The sequence below is a fragment of the Phyllostomus discolor genome, chromosome 6, assembly GCF_004126475.2.
Source record: "Phyllostomus discolor isolate MPI-MPIP mPhyDis1 chromosome 6, mPhyDis1.pri.v3, whole genome shotgun sequence".
NCBI lineage: Eukaryota > Metazoa > Chordata > Mammalia > Chiroptera > Phyllostomidae > Phyllostomus > Phyllostomus discolor.
Genome location: NC_040908.2, coordinates 40210301 through 40234568, shown reverse-complemented (window position 1 = coordinate 40234568; position 24268 = coordinate 40210301). Strand labels below are relative to the sequence as shown.

General features: G+C 37.0%; 1 protein-coding gene across 8 annotated transcripts in view; it reads left to right on the top strand.

The window, feature by feature from the left end:
- The window catches only part of PUS10 (pseudouridine synthase 10), a 68869-nt gene that overhangs the window by 10289 nt on the left and 34312 nt on the right, over nucleotides 1-24268 (top strand). The gene's annotated exons all lie outside the window — the stretch shown is intronic.

The following is a 24268-nucleotide window of genomic DNA, read 5'->3' as shown; positions in this document are numbered from 1 at the left end:
AAAGGAAGAGGTGATTTGTTATACACGTAAACTAGTCTCAAAGGTTAATGTACACAGTAGCAGGAGGGACTCCCGGTGTTTAGGCACTTGATGGAAATCACATTTGGTTAAAAGCACATTTCTGACAGCTTTTGAATTGGAACAGTTTCCTCTCCTAAAGTAGTGGGTCTCAAACTTGAGTATACATAGGACTCATGTTGGAGAGTGTCCCGGGCCCCATCTGCAGGTGTTCTGATGCAGTAGGTTAGTGGGACCATGAATTTGTGTTTCTGACAAGTTCATAGGTGATGTTGGTGTTGTTGGCACAAAGACCACCTTTGAGAACCACTGTCCTAAAGACTGATGGCAGAACTAGTACAGTCCTAAATGACAATGAACAACCTTTTAAGATTTGTATTTCTGATAGGAAGGGAAAAACAGGCATAATTAGAACATATCCTAGCCTTTTGATAGATAGATTTCAAGCAGTCCAAAGGAAAGGCAGTTGAAGAAAAATGACATGGGAATCTGGGCTGGAAGATAAAGGAAAATGTTTGGGAGTTGCAGAGAAAGTGCAATTGAGGCTTTAATTAAAACCAAATTATCCCAACCAATAAAAAAGTTGAGTGATGAAAATGAAGAAGAAAAAATGAAGAATCCTCTCCTCTCTCTCTTCTCCCTTTTCCCCTCCCCTTTCCATTTATATATTTAATTTGTATTTATATATTTATTTGACTTCTTATTTCATAAAATTTCAAAAGTAGTAAGATAGCCTAACAACTCTCTATGTCTCTAAGTATATATTATCCAACTCTAACAGTTAAATTGTTTGCCAGCCTGAGATCAGTTTCAAAAAAAAAGGAGGAAAATTTAAGTCAAATTAATGCCAACGTAAGCAGGAGGTTTAGATCTGTAAGACCAGCAACTAGAAAATAAAATCTCCAATGAGTAGGGACTTGCAAGAATTTTGAAGAGTTGGGGTACTTGGAATTATGTTTAGATCAAGAAAGAGATGAAATAGGGAATTGATCTGCTATTTGGAACTGATGGTGTACTGCTGATGGATGATGTAGAGAAAGCAGAACTCTGTAAATCCCATTTTACTTCTGTTTTTTCTCTCAACAAAAATCATCTTCATCTGAAAAGGGTAGAATGATCATTGATATGGAAGAATGAAAGCTCCACATGGCGAAACTTCTCAAAATGGGTTCAGGTATTCCGGCCTGGATGAATTACATTCCAAGATAGATTCAGAAAGAACTTGCTGCTGTCCATGATCCTTAATATCTTTTAAAAGATAGATTTTCCAAATGACTGGAGACAGGTTAGGGCAGTTCCAACTTTCCAAAGGTTAAGAAAAGTTGGTTCTGTTAAGTACCAACTCATGAGCTTGACCCTAAAACCCGGCAAGATTCTAGGTCCGGAACTGAAGAATACCTTGTGGGCACTGAGAATAAGGCAATCTGGATTATCAACACACCAAACAGGTTTGCTAAGAATAAATTATGTCTGCCATATTTCTTCCATTTACAGGTAGTAGGACTGGTGGAGCAGAGAAATGCAGTAGCACCTGTGTGACTGGAATTCAGCTAGACTAGGTTTCTTTCTCATGATAACTTCCTGAAAGTGGCAGGAACATGAACAGGGTGTGAAGACCGTCGGGTGGATTGTGCCTGGCTGGCCATACCCAAAAGGAGCTGATTAATGATTGGTATGGAACTAGACAGTGTTTCTGCAAATGTGCTCTGCACAGCAACCACTTGAAACCTACTTGGGGAAAGTTTTTGATTGCTGCACCTTGTCTCAGACCTCCTAAACCAGAATCTCTGGAGATGGAGCATATAGAATCCCCTCAACAGTTCACGTGCACATTGAAATTTAAGAATCATGGAACTTTAGACAGATTTCTGAAGTGTTACAGGACACTTTTCATACCTTGTCCTGTTGATGATTTCTATCCATGATGCAATGGAAACACTACCAGTGTGCATGACAAGAGTTGGGTGTATAGCAAATAGGCGGAGTGTTTGACTTGAGATCCAAAAAGATCTCAAGAATAGGGAACACCTAACAAAATGAATTGAACAGAAATAAACATGAGTTCTTATACTTGGGTTTAGAAAACTGCCAAGTAAAGGATAAGCAGGAGTGGCTTAAAAATTGTGTTTATAGACAAGGCTATGGGTTTTAGTTAATAGCCGGATAAGAATTAGAGGTGTCATGTAGATAATCTCTTTGGATTTTAGCCTAGATTTTAGAAGTACAGTATCTGGTATATGAAGATATGAAGGTGACAATCCTGTGTTACTCAGAGCTGGCCATTCATGGGGTGCCACATTCAGATGGAACATTCCACTTTTGGGGGAACAAGGACAAATGGGAGAGCATTTTGTGGTAGCCTCAGGAATTTGTGAATGTTACTTTATGTGAAAATTAAAGAGGGATTCATGGATGTAATTAAGATTAAGGGTCCTGAGATGGAGAGATTATTCTGAATTATCTGTATGGATTCAATCTAATCAAACGAGTCCTTAAAAGTACCCTTCCTGGCTGGGGTCAGGGTCAGAGGAAGATGTGATTGTGGAAGAATGGTCAGGGAGACGCAATGCTGCTCGATTTGAAGATAGTGGAAGGGGGCCATGAGTCAGGGAATGTGGGTGGCCTCTAGAAGCTAGACCAGGCAAGGAAATGGGTTCTGTCAGCCTGCAACCTCCAGAAAGGAACATAGTCCTGTTGACATTGTGATTTTAGCCCAGTGAGACCCATGTTGGGCTTCTGACCTAACTATAAGGTAATAAATTTGTGTTGTTTTAATCCACTAAGCTTACAGTAATTTGTTATAGCAGCAATTTAAAAAAATGAATGCACATTCAGAGGAGTGCATTCAGAATGGTCAGGACATCTGAAACCTGGTCACAGGAGCCACTGGAGGGAACTTGGATTTATGATTTAGTGGAAGTGATTTGCTCTATTTAAATATTTGAAGGGTTTTCTGCTGCAGAGAGAGGATCAGAAGGGAAATAGTTTTCAGCTATAAGGAATTATCCATAACAGGATAAACTGTTTTCAGGGCTGGTGAGTTTTCTATCACCAGAATGTTTAAGCCCAAGCTGGGCAGCTACTTGGCAGATACATAGAGGGGTGTGTTATCATATAATTGGTTAGACTAGAGACTTTATGTAGCCTTTTCAACTCCGAGATTCTATATAGTTTTAAGAAAACTATTTATTATAGTAGTTATTTTTGTTACCTTATATTCATGATTGATTCCTCTACACCACATTAAGTTACTGCCTCACTAAAATTACCATAGAATAAATGACCCAGACTTGTGCTAATATTAGGCTAAACTTCCATTTGTGGGAAAAGAACATTCCATTAAGTCCTTCAAACAAGAAAAAATGTTTCAAAGGCCTATTAATTCTTTTAGGTTTATCTTTACTAGTGAAGTCCAGTAGAGGGCAATATGGTACTATTAGTTTGGCTTATTGGTCCCTCCTCAGGGAGAGTATGTGGGAGTTTGTGGGCTCTAGCAACTTGAAACACATATAGTGTCTCTTACATGTTACTTTGGTTGTATGAAACACCTACTTCTGATACGCAGCTTGATATGGTTGGTGTCTTATTTGTCAGGTCAAACCTTTTTTCCTTTCATTTGTTATACTTCATATCTCCATGTTTTACACTAAGTACCGTAATTATACACAGCCCCAGAAAAGTAGCCAAAAATAAAAGTAGTACCATTTCTATGGTAACAGTTTGTAGTTACAGAATTGTTTTTCCTTAAATTCTGACAAATGGGTATTCAAAAGACTTTGGATTTTTACTTAAATCTGCGGGTTCTTAATCAGTCTGGGATCATTATCTCATTAAGAATCTAAAGAAAGCGCTGGAACGGGAGTAGGGGGGAGAAAACTGTACTTGAACAATGATTGAAAAAAAAAAAGAATCTAAAGAAAGCAATATAACTCTTGTCCTAAAAATGCACATATTCAAAAATTTTATATGTGCTTATAAGGGGACTTTTAAATTCCTAGCCATTAATCTAGGATTTTTCTTAAATTGCATATTCCAGTAATTTTACCCCTTTGTAATTGATTGAAGTGATTACTTTTTCTAAAGGGCATTTTTTTTTTCTAATTATGTTTAGCTCACAGAACAGGATATGATGAAATTGCTTTGACTTCCAGTACAGAGAGCTACACTTTTCAAGTTCATACTGTGTGTAGAGACCTGAGCTCGCTGTCTTTATTCATTAACCTAACTCTCTGATTTAGCATGTTCATTTTCATGACTCAGTTTTTATTTTGTGTGACAAGTACTGTGCCTAAATCAGTTTTTGTTTTCTCTAATCCACCATTTAAGACCAAGTCAAGTTCACTTCAGTCGACAAACTTTTTCTGAGTGCACTAAGGAATTTTTAAAATTTGTAGCCTGATTTTCGGTTAGGTTAGTTGGCTAGAACTTGCTTCAGACCCTAAATAGTCCAAAAATATGCAAAACATATTTTCACAAAGTGTTGTGAGGCACTGAAAATCAAATACAATTAAGAGCTCATTGTCTCTTTCTTTCAAGGATCCTTTACTAGATACTTCATGAATAGGTTGTGGTGCATAGTAACCTTGTTAATGTTTTAGATACACAAGCTACAACCTTTAAAACCCTTTGGAGGAAATGGAGCAGTTCAAACCCATCTTCCTAATAAAAGGTAACTCTAATAACATGCCCCTGTGAGTACACCAGTGTATGAAAGTCTGCTTATTAGAATCACAGAATCATAGATCTGTAGGAAACCTTGGTAATCGTGTGGAACAAGGCTCCCAGGTTTTTATGACACTCGGTGAAAAATGGTGATATGTTAGAGCTCTGGCTACATCACTAACTAACTTGGATGTAAATCTACTCATATCTATTGAGAATCTCTGATAGAGTCCAGGAGTTCCCAACCTTTGTATGTCAGGTGATTCCATTTTAATCTCTGAAGGTTAAATGGTTCCCCAAAACCCATGAATTGGATAGAAGACATGCTTGGATGATTTTTTGCAGCCTCACAGATATTGGGGTCACTTCACTAATCATCTCACTTGTGGTCATTTGAAGAGGAGAAAACCAAAACTTGGCAAATGTGTCACATTTACGGGAATTGGGGGGTGCCCCCCTACTTCACACTGTTTGAAAAATTTTTAAACCATACCATCTTTTCATCTTTTATATATGTGCATGTTGTATTTACGTAATTACTTTGGCTGTATGAGCATTGCCTTTTCTTAACTACTCCACTTATTAAGCCATACACTCAAGAACATAATTAGGGATTAAGGGACATCAGAGTGATGAATCCAGGCAGAGCTGCTATATCGGGGGAACATGGAACCAGACATGAGAGCAGGTTCAGGATTCTGTTTCTTGATACACAATTGGGACATATGTTCCAAGGGAGAACTGATGAGTGACGTGCAATTAGTCAAAGTCTGTATGGAACCCAAGTCCTGATGAGGATGGGCAACCCCAAGTCCACCTGTCAAGGAGTCAGAGCAGGTGTTGAAGAGCTTTAATACCCCATTATTAGGGATATAGGCTCAGGGAGTCCACCATTTAAAAGAAGAACCCATTCCTGAGACCACTGAGGTATGCAGCAAAAGGAAGGAATCACATTTCTGGGAGTGAGCTGCCATGGTGAAGCAGGGTGAGAGGCAAGGCTGATTTTAACAGACCACCACAATAGCATTGAATTCAGGAGTGCAGTTGGCAAGGTATTCAGGCCTGTTTAAATATTACAAGGTGTGTATATTTACTTTGTAGGATTATTTTTCTTTCTTGGCCTGAAGCAGGTAAATACAGGTGGAAGCAGCAAGAAGAAAGAGGTCGCTGTGGCTAATCCACCAGTGTTGGTAGTGGAAAGGTAGTAGGGTGTGATAAAAATATCAGGCAGCCTTAAAATTTTGAAGGTGTTTTTTTTTTTTTTTTAGTTTATATGGTCTTATTCTTGTGAATTGTCCCATTTTATCTCTTTAAAATTTACAGTGAGAAATGGCAATATAACAATTAATAGAAATACTAGATGAAGCAAATCATTCTTTAAAATCATTTTCTTATCAAATGTAACATATTATCACATTGCTAGTTATCAACTGTTGAGCTCCTTAAGAAACTTTTTTTTTCATTAATTTTTAGGACTGTGTGGCTTACTTAGTAGACTAAGTTTAAGAAAAAGGGAACTTCTAATTTAGACTCTACCTGTTTCAGATTTGGGTTTCTCTTGTTGCATGAAGTCATCTCAACTATCCTTTTTTTCTGATATCACCACTGTGTTTTAGACTTAGAAAATTTGACTTACTAAGTTATTATTGTTTTTGAAAAATCATTCATGGTAGTAGCAAAGTTACATATATCTAAAACACTTGTGTATATATATATATGCACATGTATATAAAATGATAGTTTATATGTAATGCCTATATGTGTATACAGAATGGTAGTTTATGTATGACATAGCCATACCACCACAATGTGTACTTATGCTTCAGGAGCAGCAAGCCAAAACCCCTTCCTTAGTAAAACAAGGTATAGGAGCTGCCATGATTTATTGATGAGTATTTGTACAACACTGTGTGCAGCACGTGATCTCTCATTTAATCATAACAATCCCTTGAAGAAGGTGGTATTATTATCTGTTTTACAGATGATGAAATTGAAACTCAAGGCCACATTGCGAATAAATAACCGAGCTAGGATTTAAATGCTCATCAATCCAACTCCAAAGTTCATGCCTTCCACTATCGCTAAGCCCTACTGCCTACCAGCATTGTGATTTGGTTAGACCAAAAGTGGGCTATTGTGTTTCTGTGCTCATAGGAGAGACATAGCTTTGGTTTTGACTTCCAGTTGTGTTTTGTTTCTTCAAATGGTACATCTTCAAAGTTAGGGAAAGAATCCTTAGTAAAAAAAAATGAAGGTATGAGAGCTCTTATAATATTTTAACAAGAGTCATAATTTAACAAGCATGTTGATAAACCACCAATTTGGTGATTCTCTAAAACTATAATATTGAAAATAAAATTAAAATTACATTTTTAAGCACTTTTCCACCACATTTGTGTTCATGTTTTGTTATCAGATGATTGGAATGTGTGTAGAAGAGGCTTTGGATTAAATATCTTATTACAGTGGATATCTTAAAATAAAGGAATTTCTGTCATTTTTATAAGGAGCTACTTTTGATTTTCTTTTGATGTTAGGAAGGTTGGAATGCATGTGTGATAATGAATTATGATGCTAAAATCCCGTAATAATTGGGGGCGGGAGTGCCAGATAGGCTTTCAACCAATGTCCTTTTGTCGTATCTGTGTCCAAATGTCCAAGAATAGGGCAGGTGCCACCTGAAGTCAGAAAATCTGACTTCACTTTTGACTCATCAGAAACTTCCTTCTTGAGAAATAGCACTAGTACTTCCTTTCCCTTAAGAAAAGGGAAAGATAAATGAAATCATTTTAGACCAGGTTCGTCAATTAGTATTGTTGATTAATGGTAGTACTACATCTGCTCCTGCTTCTGTTTTATAAATTAGGTTGTATTCTTAAAATATTGAAAGGTATTTCAATATGAATACCTTTATGAATCTTCTGTTTTTAAATTAAATCTCATCTGTTTTTCTTCGGTAATATTAATACAAGATCAATACTAGTGGAATCTATTTCCTAGAATAGATGCTAGTCAAGGCCCAGTTGGAAATGTTTATCTGAGAAACTTTTTTCTAATAAAAACTGAGTATCTTTCTCCTTGTTATTATTTTGATTATGTAAAAATATCCATTTTTTAATGAGATAAATATTTTTCAACCAATTTGGACTCTTTAATCATTCATAAAACCATAGTTGAACACTGGATTGTCACCTCACAGTACTAATTCCTTTCTACTGCATGTAGCTTCTGGTTTAATAATTAGTGGGTCAGAGGTCAGCTGGGTGTAGGGCAGTCTCTACAGCCTTGGCAAGAGTGCTCAGAGTAGGTTCTGGCAGAAGGAAGAGGGTGAGTTTTTTATTTAAAAAAATATATATATACACATACAAGGGTAGGCAAAAGTAGGTTTATTGTTGAGAATGTGTGAAAGTTATTCTTGTGTTATTATTTATTAATTATTGTATTTTCCATAAGAACAAATTAATGAGTCATATTATTTTTGTAATACAGAGTATGGCAGATGTAACACCTGCTTGACTGTGATTGCTAGGGTAGTAATATGGGTATAATAATTTATAGTTTTAATTTGAACATTTCACCTAAAATGTCAGTGGTGTGCTTGACTGTGCCATTGTTATGTTGAAGAATTACATCCTGATGATTTTTAATAAAAGATTTTGTAATAAAAAGGGCACTATTTCTGCTAGACCCTGTATATTATATTAAAAGCTATTCATATAGTACTTTGAAATGTTGATATGATTGAAACTCTTGATTCTTTTTTCTGGCGGAATCTCAGTTTATCTCTGAAGTGGTTGTTTAAATGTTACTGTGAGTATGTAGGCAAAGATAATGTGAGGGGATCTGACTTGGGTGGAGAAAAATAAAATAGGTTTTATTTAAATGTGGATTGAAGCATACAAAAGCAAATGAAATAATGAAATTGATGCAAAGGTATCAACATGGGTAGCCATTTAATTATATTAAGAATCATAATATAAAATGATTTCTATTTAGAATTCAGTTCAGATCTAGAATTTAAATTTTCTGTGAAGCAAGGGTGTTATCATGTGTATTGACCATACAACATTCATATGGTATTATCACTATAATTTCATATCAGAAACCATGAGACAATGATTTTAGTAAGAATCGGGCCCTGGCTGGCATAGCTCAGTGGATTGAGCACGGGCTGGGAACCAAAGTGTCCCAGGTTCGATTCCCAGCCAGGGTACATTCCTGAGTTGCAGGCCATAACCCCGAGCAACCGCACATTGATGTTTCTCTCTCTCTCTCTCTCCCCCCTCCCTAAAAATAAATAAATAAAATCTTTAAAAAAAAAAAAAAAGAATTGGGATCATGTTTCTGAATGCATCACAGAAATCCTCTAGCTACTCAAGGAAGCATGAGTATGTTTACTTATGCCTTAGTGAGTGAATCAGTAACAGGGCAGGATACTAGATTGGTATTCCAAAAGGATTCTTTTTTTTTTTAATGTAGACATGTATTCAAGGCACTTCTGCTTGATAACATTTTTATTCATGGTGTAACCCAAGTTATACAAATCTTACAAAAAAGTCTTATTTTTTTAAATAAGATTTAAGATGCCCCACATGTGCTTTCTTTATATATATATGAACACAAAATTTACCACTTTAACAATTTTAAAGTGTACAAATCAGCGACATTAAATACAATGTCATGCAGCCATCATTGCTATCTAGTTCTAGAAATTTCCATCATCCCAAATGAAAACCCTATACCCGTGGTCTTGGGAACAAAGAGTTTATTTGGACCGAACTGATGACAGGCTGGGGAGCAAGATCTCAAATTATCTCCCCACATGTGTCTTCTGAAGAACTTTTGATCACATTCCCTGCAGGTGTAGCGCAGTGCATCAGAGGGAGTGTTCAGGTAGTGCAGAGATACCTTTTTCCTGAGCTCGTGATAATTGTTCAGTGGTTAGCTTGTTGGACTTCTTAAAGTCTTATTTTAGTTTGCTTAGTCAGTCTTTCATGTTCCTCAGTTTTTAAGGAACTGCCCTGTAGAAAACACAGATTGCTCAATGTGAGTTCTTGAAGTTGAAATCTATCTTAGAATATAAATATTTCCATTTTCTTTTTAATAAGTTTTTATTTTTATATTCACCAGCAGTTAACTCCTTTCTTCTCCTCAAAGGTAACCATTGTCTATATTTCTAGAACTAGAGTTTAAATGGACCTGACTTTGAACTTTATATAAAATGGAATCATAACATTATATATCTTTTGTGTCTGGCTTCTTTTACTACATATTAGTTTTGAAAGATTCATCTACATTGCTTTGTGGAACTGATTTGTTTGTTTTCATTGCTGGAGTATTCAGTTGCATGAATATACTGCAGTTTATTCAGACTACTGTTAATGAATATTAGGTCATTTCTGGTTTTTGGCTACTTTCAACAGTGAAACCATAAACATTCTTGTAGCTGTATTCTAGTGCACATGTGCAGGGGTTTATCCACATATGAGTGGAATCGCTGAGTCATAAGGAATACATTTCTTTGACTCCACTAAATGATGCCAAGTTATTTTCCAAAGTGGTTGTACCAGTTTACATTTTCACCAACAATGTATGAAAGTTGAAGTTATTCTGCATCATTACTGACTTACAGTATTGAGAATCTTTTTCTTAAGAATCTTCTAAATTTTAGTATTTCAGTGGGTATTAATGGTATCACATTGTATGAGTATACTTTAACTTTATGAGTTATAATTAAGAGCAATAAACTGTACCATTTTAAAGGATACATTTTATTGAGATTTGACAGGTGCATATACCTGAGTAACCATCCCCACAATCCAGACTTAGAACATTTCCATTACCTCCGAAGTTTTCTTGTGCCAGTTGCAGGACTTTCACTTGCAGCTCTAACCAGCTACTAATCTGCTTTCAGGTATAGATTAATTTGCATTTTTAAAAGAATTTCATATAAATGAAACCACATATTATGTATTCTTTTGTTCTAGCTTCTTTGACACAGCATGATGGTTTTGAGATCTATCCATATTGTTGTGTTTATCAGTAATTAATTCTTTCTTATTGCTTAATAGAGTCCCATTATATGAATATAATACAATTTGTTTATCCATTTCACCAACTGATAGACATATGGGTTGTCCTAGTTTTGGGCTACTATGAATAAAGCTGGTATGAACTTATATGTACAGTTTTTTTGTGTGGATATATGTTTTTACTTTTCTTGGGTATGTTTTTACTACCTTGGAGTAGAATGCCTAGGTCATAGGGCAGGTATATATTTAACCTTATGAGAAACTGCCAAAGTTTTCCTAAGTGGATTTATCAGTTTAAATTTATATTCCACCAGCAGTATGTAAGTGTTCCAGTTGCTTCACATCCTTGCCAACACTTGGTATTGTCATTCTCTTTCATTTGAGCTATTCTAGTGAGTACATAGAGGTTTATGTTTCTTTTCCTGATGACTAATGATGTTGAGCATTTTTTCATGTGCTTACTTGCCGTTCATTTATCTTTGTGAAATCTTTTTACATATGACTTTGTCAAACCAAATCGTTTTCCTATTTTAAAAAATTGGGTTTATATTCTTTTCATTGAGTTGTAGGAGCCCTTACTATATTCCAGATACAAATCCTTATTATGTATATGTATTGCAAGTATTTTTTTGCATACTCTGGCATGCTCTTTAATTTCCTAATGATATCTGTCAAAGATTAGACATTTGTACTTTTGATAGCATCCAATTCATTAGCTTTTTATTTTTATGATTGATGTTACTTGTGTCCTAGCCAACAAATCTTTATCCATTTTATTGTTTCTTTAAATGTGTTTCAGCTCTATTCTGTCTTTCCTCTCCTCCTGAGATTCTAATTACACATGTTAGACCTTTCATGGAATCTCTTATGACTCTTTCTTCCTCCCTCTCTCTTTTCCTCCCCTTTCTTTTCTTTTTTTTTGGATGAAAAATATTTCATCCTTTTGAATCTCTTGTATCATTTTGGGTCTTGTCTTCTAACCTGTCTTTCAGTTCACTGATTCTCTTTTCAGCTATGTCTAAAATGTTGTTAAGCCTGTTTACTAAGTTTTTAATTGCTATTATTTTTATATTTCCAGAACTTTCATTTGTTTAATTTATGTAGTTTCTATAGATCATATCCCTCTCCTTCTAGCAATCACCCCACTGTTGATATCATGTTTTAATTTCAATGATGTTTTTCTATTTTGTTTTTTACCTTTTGCACGTTTATCTGTATGTTAGAAAAATAGGATATTATCCTTATTTGATAATAGGATATTATCCTTATTTGATAAACAATATTTTATCTTCCCGAGAATATTATATTGTGCTATTAAGGTTTTTTCATTGTCTCTGTTTTTTTAAAGTTGCTTTTTTCTGTTTATTTTGGTCTTTCCATGTGAGAAGATCTCCTTAGCTGTCTGCTGATTCTTTGTTGGCCAGTCTTATTTAAGAGTACCAAATGAGAAGCAATTGAAAGCTGAGTGCATGAGTAGGGAGGGATGGTTGACTGGGAGTTTTACTGTGTCCATTGTCATTATCTTTGGGTCTTTCCTCTTGAGTAGGTAACATTCTCCGCAGAAGATGTAGTCTCCTCTCCATAGAACTGCCAAGATCTAGAAGCTGATGTGGGAGCAATTGTAGTTAGTTATGTCATGATCTTAGTGCCTGTCTTTATTCAGTGAAGTAAATGTCACTCACGACTCCCAATCAAAGATCCCCTGTTTACCATCTCGAGGAAGAGGACTCTATAGTCTTTTACAGGAATTAGGGAGGGGCATTCACCTGACTGCATGGAGTGGGGAGGGTGTTTAAGGATCTACCTCTTTTTCAAACAGATTTCAATTAATCTTCTTTTTTTGCTCCTCCTACTTCCAAATTTCTTTGTGTTGTTTATTCCTCAAACTTTTGCTGATTGTGGAGTATCAGTTTGCTCTGCCCCCAGGTTAGGATTCAGCATTTTTTCGGGGGCAGGTCTGCTAAGTCCTTTTACACTCTTTTATTTGCCTTTCATCTTCCAGATCGATGCTGTTCCCTGTACCCTCACTGTCTCCATCCTAGTAGATTGTGCACTTTTAACAAATGTCCTTATTGTTGGTTTAGAAGATTAGAAAAAGTTCATCCCTGCATTTGACCTTCTCTCTCTACCCAGAAGTCCAACTACATTTGTTCACTTTTAAGATATAATTTTTGCATTTGACCCATTTTAATTTTTATTGTAGTTAAATTATTTTTATTTACAACATTAAACAAATTACCAAGACCAAAGTGTACTGTTCCTTTTATCTGTGAGGTTAGAAATCCTTTTTTTGTACTATAACAACCCTAATGGAGATCTGTCCGTTCAGTTTTTATTTTACAAAGTAATTATACAGAAGAGTATGAAGAGAAAATATGTGAAAAAATATTTACAGTGGGGTTTATATTCTTTTATGGCATTTACACCCAGAAGGCCTGCTTTCCCCTTTGCACTCCCACATGTCCTCAGCCACATGTCCTCAGCTCTTTAAGGACTACTGATATATGATCCATACGATGTTTGCAGGTTTTAAGAATATGTAACGGAAGAGTGGTAGATACAAGAAAAGAGTAGATAAAATTCATTATCTGTTAGATTCATGAGGTATTTAATAATTGTTTTTGACATCTCATGAACTTAGGCCTTTTTAAATTTTTTGGTTATTTTAGCTTCTACTTTTATATCATATTGTACAAATTAGTGGTGGTATATAACTCATCACACTGCCATTCTCTGGAAATTTACTTGAAATTTCCCTCACACCAAAGCTTTGTCATTAGATCTTGCTGTTAGACAGCCTTCACCAAATTATTCTTAGGAATCTGTGGTTCTTTTTTTCTTCTTTCTCTACACTGTGTCTACTTTTATCTCTTTCTCCCCCTTTTTCTTTCTCCTCCCCACTTTCCCTCTCCTTTTCTTCCTTCCTAATACTATATCATGGTATCTTAATAAAGATATTGGCCGGATTTAAACTGGACAGGATTTAAGGTCCAAGGTCCTCTGCCTTTCTCCTTTCCCCTGCATCTTACTACATTTTGGGTGTGTGGTTAGTTCTGTCTTGATCATTTGCCCCTATGTCTTGCATGACTATTAACCAGCTTTCATAGCTAGAAACTGACCCAATACAGATGCTATTCTATACTCCTGTTCACAATAAAATTTTTCAAATGTCTCCTTCCTTAAACATTTAGACCAAAACTAGAACTGAAAGTTTGGAAGGGACAAGGCTTGAGGAAAGCCCCTTTTGTTTATTGTGCTTCAAGAAGTAATTTAGTATATCGGTTGAATTATACACAGAGAGTCAGTATCATAAAAACAACAGTTAACATTTCTTTGGTAGGCCAGCTCATTTAAACATTTAATTATATAAGAAATAGCATTCTCCCTGTTGTACAGATAGGAATCAAGCACCAAAAAGGCACTACCTAGTAATTCTGCCAAATCACTTGCTGCTAAGTAGGAAGAGAACTTGAACTTAGTTCTTTCTATCGTGAAATCTGATGTTTTACCTAGGGTACTTTATGAGTTCTGACTACTTACTCAAGCCCTGGGGAGGAAAGTGGGTAGCAGGCACATTAAACCTTAATAGATTAGAGCTATTTATTGTATATTTGGGAAAATTTTGTTAGTTTTCAGTGCATGGCTTTGATAAATTTCAAAAGACTCAAATATAAATAGCTTGACATATAACCTACTTTTCAAATTATAATAAAATTCATTAACTTGGAGAAAAATTTTCTTTTATAAAGAAGATCGGGGTATATGGTGGGGTGTATGTGTACATTTTACAGCTTACAAAGCATTCTATTACCACAACACCTCTAAAGTTAGCTATTGTATTTGTGGGAAATGAGGTTTACATTCAAAGACATATGCAACTTTTCTGTTTGAATTGATTAAAATTTTGATATGTTTTTCCAGCTTGCCCTTCTAAAAGATGATACTTTTTACAACAGTGTAGGGCAACCTCATATCCTTGCGCAAGTAGGAATTATAATATTCTTTCATACTTTCTAACCAACATGTAGAAATTGCCTTGTTTTAATTTGCATTTATTTTATTTGCAAAGGAGGGTTCACATCTTTTTATATGTTTACTACCATTAGAGTTTCTTTTTATCTGGTTATTTGACTTTTTAAAAATTGATTAGTAAGAACTCTTTGGACATAATGGTTATTCATCTTTTATGTATTTAATTTCTCACAGCCTGTCACTTACTTTTGTCCATGGTCATTCCATAAACTTAAATTTCTAATTTTTATGGAACTTTTCATCTAGGAACAAATTTCTCTGTATTTAAAGAGTTCTTTGTTTAGGTCTTTCAATTATATTGTAGTTTTTAGCTTGCTTTCATCAATTCTGATATATTTTGGGATTTTTTTGTTTTTAAGATGTTTTTGAGTTTTAATTGCAATCTGGGTGGGATTTTTTTCATAACCTTTTCTATTTTGTTATTAGGAAAGTAATTTGTGTATGTTTGTGTGTGTGTGCGATATTTATATTGCAATTGCCTAACTTACCAGTCTCCATTGTTGATGCTAATGGGTTTTAGTTGATTATCTAGGTATGCATTTACCTTATTTGCAAATTTTTACTATATATATTTATTATATGTACATGTATGCAAATGCACATACACATATGTATGTCTGTGTGTATATTATCTCATAGAATTGACTAGGGCCTCCACAACATGTTAGATAATAGTGGTGATGCCTTACTAATGGTGAACCTTGTGTGACCCTCACTAATAGGAATGTTTATAGAGCTTTACTATTAAGTATATTGTTAACTCTTTTTTTAATAGATATTCTTTATTTAAGGAAGCTTGTTCTTAGTGCAAGTTTAGTAAGTTTACAAAGGCAGAAATGGAGGAGAACAGGTAGTAAACTGAGATTTTAATGGAAGGACCATGTGTAATTACCTGCGAGTGTTCCCTCAGAAACCATCCAATTTATCCAAGAAAGAACCCTCTGATCCCTTGTCCAAAGAGGTATAAACTTGGCTGTCTGAGTGCCCAAGTAGGGTCGGGTAGGCAGTTGCAGGTCTCTTTTCAGACTGTAAACTCTCACTGAACCCTCCTGTTTTCCTTGTAGGGCTCCACTCCAGCCATCCTCTTGTCAGGGGCTCCTGAGTGCACATACCACTAGTTCATTTCCCAGAGTAAAATTGTCTGCTCTTGCTTGGTGTCAAGGAAGGGGAGCTGGGGGTCAATCCATTCCTTATACAAGCCTTCCACCACTTGCTCTTCATTTAGCCTCTTGTTTTGCCCTCCAGTGTCATGTGCCTTCAGTCCTCGGCTTTGCCGGGTCTGGAGGAACAAGTGTCCCCTTTTGCTGACACTTAGGGATCAGTTTCCTGGGCTCTGCTGCTTTCCACTCCTGCATCTTCTTTCTGTCCTCATGTATTGAGATTTGGGGAAAGGAATTACTTTCTTGTTTCATTATTAGATAGAGTTTCTGTTTTCTGTTTCTCATTCGTCATCTTATTTTGAGATGATTTTCCGGGGCAGGGCACAGAAAGGTCTTTTTTTTTTTGCCATCTTGAAACTAGAAGTCTGATGATTTTATAGTAACAAGTTCCTTTACTATATTTAAAAAGTAATATCTAAAAATTAATTTAAAAATTGAATAAATAAGTCCTTATCCCTAAGGATATATTCAGTATAAATCAAGTTGAACACACAGACTGCTTCCAATCTTGTAATTTTCCTGGGGTAACTTCGAATAATTTTAAAATAATTCTCCTTCTAGAGTTCTTGAATTATGTATTGAAGAGACCTTTTTCAACAATTAATAGATTCTCAGCAATTAACAATTAATTTGTCTCTTTGGTATTTCAAAACAAAATTTACTTTTAAAAGCTGTTTTTCTTAGTAGTAATTTTGAAGTGAACTTGTATTTATGATTATTAAAATTGAATCAGTTGATACATTGAAGTCTCTCGAATCTGCAAGTTCACTTTACTAATATTTTACTGAAGATGCTAGTTTTCAAAACTCAGATTCTAGGAGGAATATATTTGTACCCTCTTAGCCATACCCAGCTGTTAACAGTTTTTGTTGAGATGTCTTTGCTTTCCTGGGGTTGTTAACTCTAGAGGTACATGAAATTTGGTCTCCAAGTTTCCTTCTCATTAGCGTATGACACTAACAGACAGAGTCATCCCTGTCTTTATGTCTATCCCAGAACTTTTCATTCATTGTAGCTGTTCTGTTTTTGCTTATTCCCCTCCGTACCTCGACTCCAATTCCACCTTGCCATCTCCACAAATTTCCTCATGATTATTTCCAATCACATCCCTCAGAGTTAGGCTAGCATCAGCACCTAGATTATCGGATAGCACAATGGAAATTTTCCTTGTTAAAACTCACAGCCTAGAAATAGTAATTCTCCTGTTACTGGGTCAGTAGAGCTGTACAACTTAATTTGGACCTGCAAATTCATTCTATCTTTACTGATTTGTCTTTGCGTTTCCCCTCTTGCCTGTCAAAAACATTCAACCTTTTTAAAACAACCTAAAGGATTTTGTTGCCAAGAGTAGTAGGAAAAGCTGGAGTGAGAAGGTCTTGTGTCTCACTTCATTTAATTTTTTTCTCAGCATTGTAGGGAAAAATAATGTAGAGGATTTGTAGAGGTTTTTATGCATAGCTGACATAAATTTTATTCATTAAAAGAGACACCCAGCCTGAGACTGTTAGCCACTATATCATGGGTCTGGTATCAGAGACTGTGGGGGGAAAGAGGAGTGGGGTTGAGGCGAGGAGAGGGTGGAGGTGAGGAGATGTGGGGGAGGAGTCTTTACCTCAGCTAAGCGGTAGAGTCCAGCTGGCTAATAGGAGAGTATTCTCCCTTCCTTTCTTACCTTCTTTCTGCTACCGCACCCGACACCAGTCCTGACACAAGGTGAAGAACAGGCCCTTTTTGAGGCAGATGTTCAAGGTTATAGCAGACTGGAGAGTGGGGAGGAGGAGGAGAAAAAGGAAATCTCAGGCAGTTATGCTGGGTGAGAAGAGGGAAGAGTTTCTATTGTTACTAACCTCATTATAAAGCCTAGTTCCCAACTGGCTATTTGTGTGCAAGAAAAATACATAAATGTGGGTATGTATGCATGTGTATGTGTAGGAAGAACAGGGAGCAGCAGGTAATAGCTCTAGCTGCTCAAACAATTATTGTCATTTCCCTATTGGTAAAAGTCTATATTTGTACTGTCTTTGTTAGTATTAATGAGACCAAGAGATGTGTAGGATTCAAAAGACTTTAGAGTTTTAAGGGCATTAATAGTAATTTAGAAACCCCAGTATCAGTGCTAATCACCCAGTTTTCTTTCTGTCTTCATTATCTCTTAAAGCTGCCTACTCTTCTCCATCCACAACAGCACTGCCTTAATATATTATTTCTTGCTTGAATTACTTCTTTAGTTTACTACGTGTGTTCATTTCCCTTATTGTGTACCTTCCTCCTCTAATTCACAGTGCAACCAGGTGAGCATCCCTGAAGACAAATATGACTATGCCATTCCATTGCTTAATGTCCTTCTGTGGCACCACATCACCATGAGTGTAAAATCTAACCCCCTTAGCACAGGGGCCGTAGTTCCATGATCTCAGGTCTGTACTCTCCTTGTACCCCCCAGCCGCATGTCCTGAGCTCTTTAGACACCACTGACTTATAGTTGCCAGAACTTTCCTGACACCCTCTGGTTTTTGCACCACAGAGTTTTTTTCTTTTTTTAAAAATATATTTTATTGATTATGCTATTATAGTTGTCCCATTTCCCCCCTTCACTCCCCTCCACCCTGTACACCCTCTCCCACCCACTTCCCCCCCTTTAGTTCATGTCCATGTGTCATACTTATAAGTTCTTCAGCTTCTACATTTCTCATACTATTCTTACCTGCCCCCTGTCTATTTCCTACCTACAATCTGTGCTACTTATTCCCTGTACCTTTCCCCCCCCTCTCCTCCTCCCACTTTCCTGTTGCTAACCCTCCATGTGATCTCCATTTCTGTGGTTCTGTTCCTGTTCTAGTTGTTTAGTTTCTTTTGGTTTTGCTTTTGGTGTGGTTGTTCATAATTGTGAGTTTGCTGTCCTTTTACTATACATGTTTTTTCTGCATCTTCTTTTCTTAGATAAGTCCCTTTAACATTTCATAAAATAAGGGCTTGGTGATGATGAACTCCTTTAACTTGACCTTCTCTGAGAAGCACGTTATCTGCCCTTCCATTCTAAATGAAAGCTTTGCTGGATAGAGTAATCTGGGATATAGGTCCTTGTCTTTCATGACTTGGAATACTTATTTCCAGCCCCTTCTTGCCTGTAAGGTCTCTTTTGAGAAATCAGCTGACAGTCTGATGGGAACTCCTTTGTAGGTGACTGTCCCCTTATCTCTTGCTGCTTCTAGGATTCTCTCCTTCATTTTTACCTTGGCTAATGTAATTATGATGTGCCTTGGTGTGTTTCTTCTTGGGTCCAACTCCTTTGGGGCTCTCTGAGCTTCCTGGACTTCCTGGAAGTCTATTTCCTTTGCCAGAATGGGGAAGTTCTCCTTTATTATTTGTTCAAATATGTTTTCAATCTGTTGCTCTACCTCTTCCCCTTCTGGTACCCCTATAATTCAGATGTTGGAACGTTTAAAGATGTCCTGGAGGTTCCTAAGCTTCTCCTTGTTTTTTTGAATTCTTATTTCTCCATTCTTCCCTGTTTGGTTGTTTCTTTCTTCCTTCTGGTCCACTCTATTGTTTTGAGTCCCAGTTTCCTTCCCATCACTGTTGGTTCCCTGTGCATTTTCCTTCATTTCTTTTATGGTAACCTTCATTTGTTCATCTAACTTGGGACCAAAATCATCCAATTCTGTGAGCTTCCTGATCACCAGTGTTTTGAACTGTGCATCTGATAGGTTAGCTATCTCTTGGTCACTCAAAACGATGAGTTCTGAGGCACTGATTTGTTCTTCTGTCTGAGCCATCTCTCTCTCTCTCTCTCTCTTTTTTTTTGGGGGGGGGGTCTGGTCGCTCCTGTTATGGTGAGGGGCGGAGCCTTAGGTGTTCACCAGGGCTGGGCACCCCAGTCGCTAGATTGTGATGTTGTGTATGGGGGCGGGGGTGGGGGTGGGGGTGGGGGCGGGGGCGGGAGGGAACAATGGCGGTAGCTCCATTCTCCGTGGGACCTCAGTCCCTTCCCGGGGATCCTTGGTTGTGCGCTCTGCTGTATTCCACAATCACCGCCTCACTGGGTCTGCCAGCTGCCGCTTGTGTACTCAGGGTCCACCTGATGTCATCTTGCACACCCCAGATGCCTTACGTGCTCCCGGTTGCCTTATGCGCCTATTTCTCCCTGTTCTCCTCGCTGTGACCCACACCTGGCTGCTTGTCTCTGCCCCTCCTACCGGGCTGGATGAACGGGTCTATTTCAACGTCTTAGCTGTCCGACTTCCATTCAGATAAATTTTCTGTCAGTTCTGGGTGTTATTCTGCCTCTAAATTGTTGTTGTTCCAATCTTGGTTGTGCGTGGAGGTATAGTGCGTCCACCTATGCCTCCATCTTGCCAGAAGTCATCCAGAGTTTTCTTTCTTAGGAACATACTTTCCCCATTATTTACCCAGTTAATTCTAAGTAATTTTAGAGATCAGAGTAGGTGTCGCTTCCCCTACAAGACTGAGCTGAAGATGACTTACATGTTCCCTCTAAATATATCCCTGTCATGGCCACCACCATTATATAATTTTATGATTTTTATCAATATTATTAATTATTATTAAATTGTACTATCACTTTATTCCCTTTATTCTCTCCTATTGATAGATAATGGGTTCCCTATGGGCAGAAACTCTGTATTTTCAGTAAAGATCTCACCACATAGGTGGTGCCCTCCAAAATAATGAAGTATAGAGCCCTTCTATGTTATAGTTGAGAAACCAAGGTGCAGAAAGAGAAACCACCTTGCAGGCAATCACACCATATTTAGAGGCAGAGCCTGCCTTGTAGTCTAGTGTTTGTTTCCCTCTCTCAGGAATTACAGACTCAGTTATCTATAAGGGACAGATAAGCAACATATATGAGAAAAATGGACTTTTTCAACAATATTCTGTCATTTTTCTGGAACATATGCCTTTTTTACACTATATTTTCTATGATAAAGAAATATTTTGGTACAAGAAATATTTTATTTTCCTCTTAAGTTACCTCATGAGAAAAAACTATAGTAATAAGGAGACCTGGTTGATGTGGCTCAGTGGATTGAGCGCTGGCCTGTGAACCAAAGGGTTGCTGGTTTGATTCCCAGTCAGGCCAAATGCTTGGGTTGTGGGCCAGGTCCCCAGTAGGGGGCACATGAGAAGCAACCACACATTGATGTTTTTCTTTCTCTCTCCCTCCCTTGCCCTGTCTGAAATAAATAAATAAAATCATTTTTAAGTACAATAAAAAAATTATTGACTTTAAATCTAAAATAACAAAACAAAAAAATAAACAAAAAACCCCCCAATAGTGTGAAGGTAATAGTTATATTGTGACTTGATGAATTATAGATTAGTATTTTTTCTTCTTTGTGGTGCTATGGGACTTTGTAGATAAATTGGCATTTCTCATATTGTCGTTTCAGTCTTTGGATTCATGCTCTAGCTTAGCTCTCAGAATCTGCTGACCTTTCCAGTGTCGTTTCTAGTGGTTGAACTCCTTACTCACATTTATGTACACATATACATACCCTAAGCTCCAACTTTACTAAAACTGTGGTTCCCCCAACATACCGTTTTTAATGCCTCTTTTTCTCTTTCTTTTCTTCTTTCCTGCCACCTGTGCTTGAATCAGCCTTGGTCTCTGGCCCTCCATCACCCGCTCTCATTGTTAGGTCTTGGATGAGCTCCCACCTCAGACCCCCAAGTTCAGAAGGCATAGACTTGGCATGGGGTGCATGTGTGTGTGTGTGTATGCAGAGTACACAAACACTTTACAAGCATATTATTCAAGTGCCCCAGTTTGAACTTGCTTAGAATTCTCTAATAAAGTTAAAGCACAGTCCGGGATTGAACTGTGTGGTTCTTGAATTTTCAGAAGGTGGTATACTGCCTTTGGTATCAAATTTGATTAAACTTGATAATTTCAATGACATTCGACTCTTTTGAGGAGGAGGAATTAAATTGCTTACCCTGGAGAATGAATTTTTCCCATTGACTAAAGAATAGAAGATGTGTAAATTTAAAATTACGTTGGTGACGTAAAAGAGAGAACTGTACTTCTTTTTCCTCAGAAGAAGCAGGTTTAGGGCATTACTGGCATGTGGTAAAAATGGAGTAATTGCGCAACACCAACTTCTTTGGGATGCAGCCTCGCAGCCCCTGCTGTGTGATTAGGTACGTACGACCCCTGGCGTGCTTGAGGAGGGAGCTTGCAGAGGATCAGGAAGGAAAAATCTTTTAGCAGATCTCAGGTACTGAAGAGATTTGATTTAATTTTACATGTTACGCATGGTAATCTGGTTCCCTTGGCAACCTCCAGTTTGGCCCGACTTTACAACAGGAGGATGACAGGAAACATTGCATACTTGATGGCATCACTTGGAAGTGGCTGTAGAGAACAGAGTGTGGCTCAAAAGAGGGGAGAAGTAGGTTACTGAAAGAGAACACAGGGGACAGGTAAGATAGCTCTCTGTATCTCAGGGACTTATGAGGATTTCATTGATGAGGGAGGTTCCAGAACTACCTATAGTAGAGCAGTTTGGGGTCTCAGGGAAAGGGCTCAAGTCTTGTCAATCTTTTAAGGTATAATAATTTTATTATTTGTGATTGCAGGTAAGGTTTTAATTTAAAAACAACAATAATAGTTACCATTTATTAAGTACATGCCAGGAATCTTACTTGGTTCCTCACATTCACAGTTTCATTAAATCCTTACAATATTCCTGCAGGGAGAGTATTCATATCCTATTACAGGTGGGGAAACCCGTATTTGTTGATTTCTTAAAGTATGGAGGCTGAAGGAAGGTGGGGCAACATTGACTACAAGGTTTCAGCTTTAAGAGAAATTGTTCTTTTTTTTTTTTTTTTTTAGTGATCTCCAAGTCCTTAAAAGAGTCCTTAATAGACTCTATTATAAAACAGTATACTAACTAAAGTTTGTTAATGATGAACTTTAGTCATTCAGAAAATTTTAAATTGTACTTAACTTTGTCTAATTCTCTCATTTTTACACATTAGGAAATTAAATGACAGAAATTTAGGAAATACCAAAGCCAGGTCTTCTGAGTGCTAGTAATTTGTACATTATACCATGCCCATAGACTTTCTTTTTTAAAAAACATACTTTATTGATTATGCTATTACAGTTGTCCCAATTTTTTCCCCCTTTGTCCTCCTCTGCCCAGTACTCCTCTTCCCTCCAGCAGTCTCCTCCCTTAGTTCATGTCCATGGGTTGTGCATGTAAGTTCTTTGGCTTCTCCATTTCCTATACTACTCTTGACATCTCCCTGTCTATTTTGTACCTACCATTTATGCTTCTTATTCCTGTGCCTTTTCCCTCATTCTCCCCCTTTCCTCTTCCAGCTAATAACCCTCCATGTGATCTCCATACCTATGATTCTGTTCCTGTTCTGGTTGCTTAGTTTGTTTTTTTAGATTCAGTTGTTGATAGTTGTGAATTTGTTGCCCTTTTAATGTTGATAGTTTTGATCTTTTTCTTAAATAAGTCCCTGTAACATTTCATGTAGTAATGGCTTGGAGAGCCATCATACTAAGTGAACTTTTTGGCTACTCCAATAGATAGATAGACAGACAGACAGATGTAACTGGGTCTTGAGGTGGATGTGAGTGATAACGACTGGCCAGTGATAGATACCATATGCGGTATTTTGTGGACTTACATGTGTATGCTTCTGTCACCTGCACAGAATGCTGTATACTGAGGCAGGACTTGTCATTACCTTTCTTCAAGGCGAAAGCTACGGGAGTCTAATGGCACACTGGGAAATCTTAGTGTCACATGCTTACTGTGCAGAGCATTTTTCCTGAATTTTATTTAATCCTCATCATGACCATGATTGTGAATGTTATTCATTTTAGCAATTTTCTCAGTTGTTTTATTAATCATTCCCAGAACATTCTCCCTAACATTTTATTATGAGAATTTTCAAACATATAGTAAAGCTGAAAGAATGGTCCAGTGAACACCCATAGGCCCACCTAGATTCTGCAGTTGTTACTCTTCTTCTATATTTGCTTTATTATATATCTAGCCATCAATTTATCTACCCACCCACCTTAGTTTTTGTTGTATTCCAAAGTGAGTTACAGCCCTGGCTGGTGTGGCTCCGTGGATTGAGTGCCAGGCTTTAAATGTACCTTTTACTCCTAAACATGTACATGTGTGTATTATTAATTAGATATAGTTAAAAATGTGTTATTCCTATTAAAAGACAAAAACAAAGCTAAGCCTTCAAGTCTGTGTTTTAGGGACGTAGTCAGTTACTTTGGGCCTTTCCCTATGAAATAATAAGATATTTTAAGAAAAAATGTAAGCTACTCATGTTAAAAAACACTTGTACCTCATTAATGAGAAA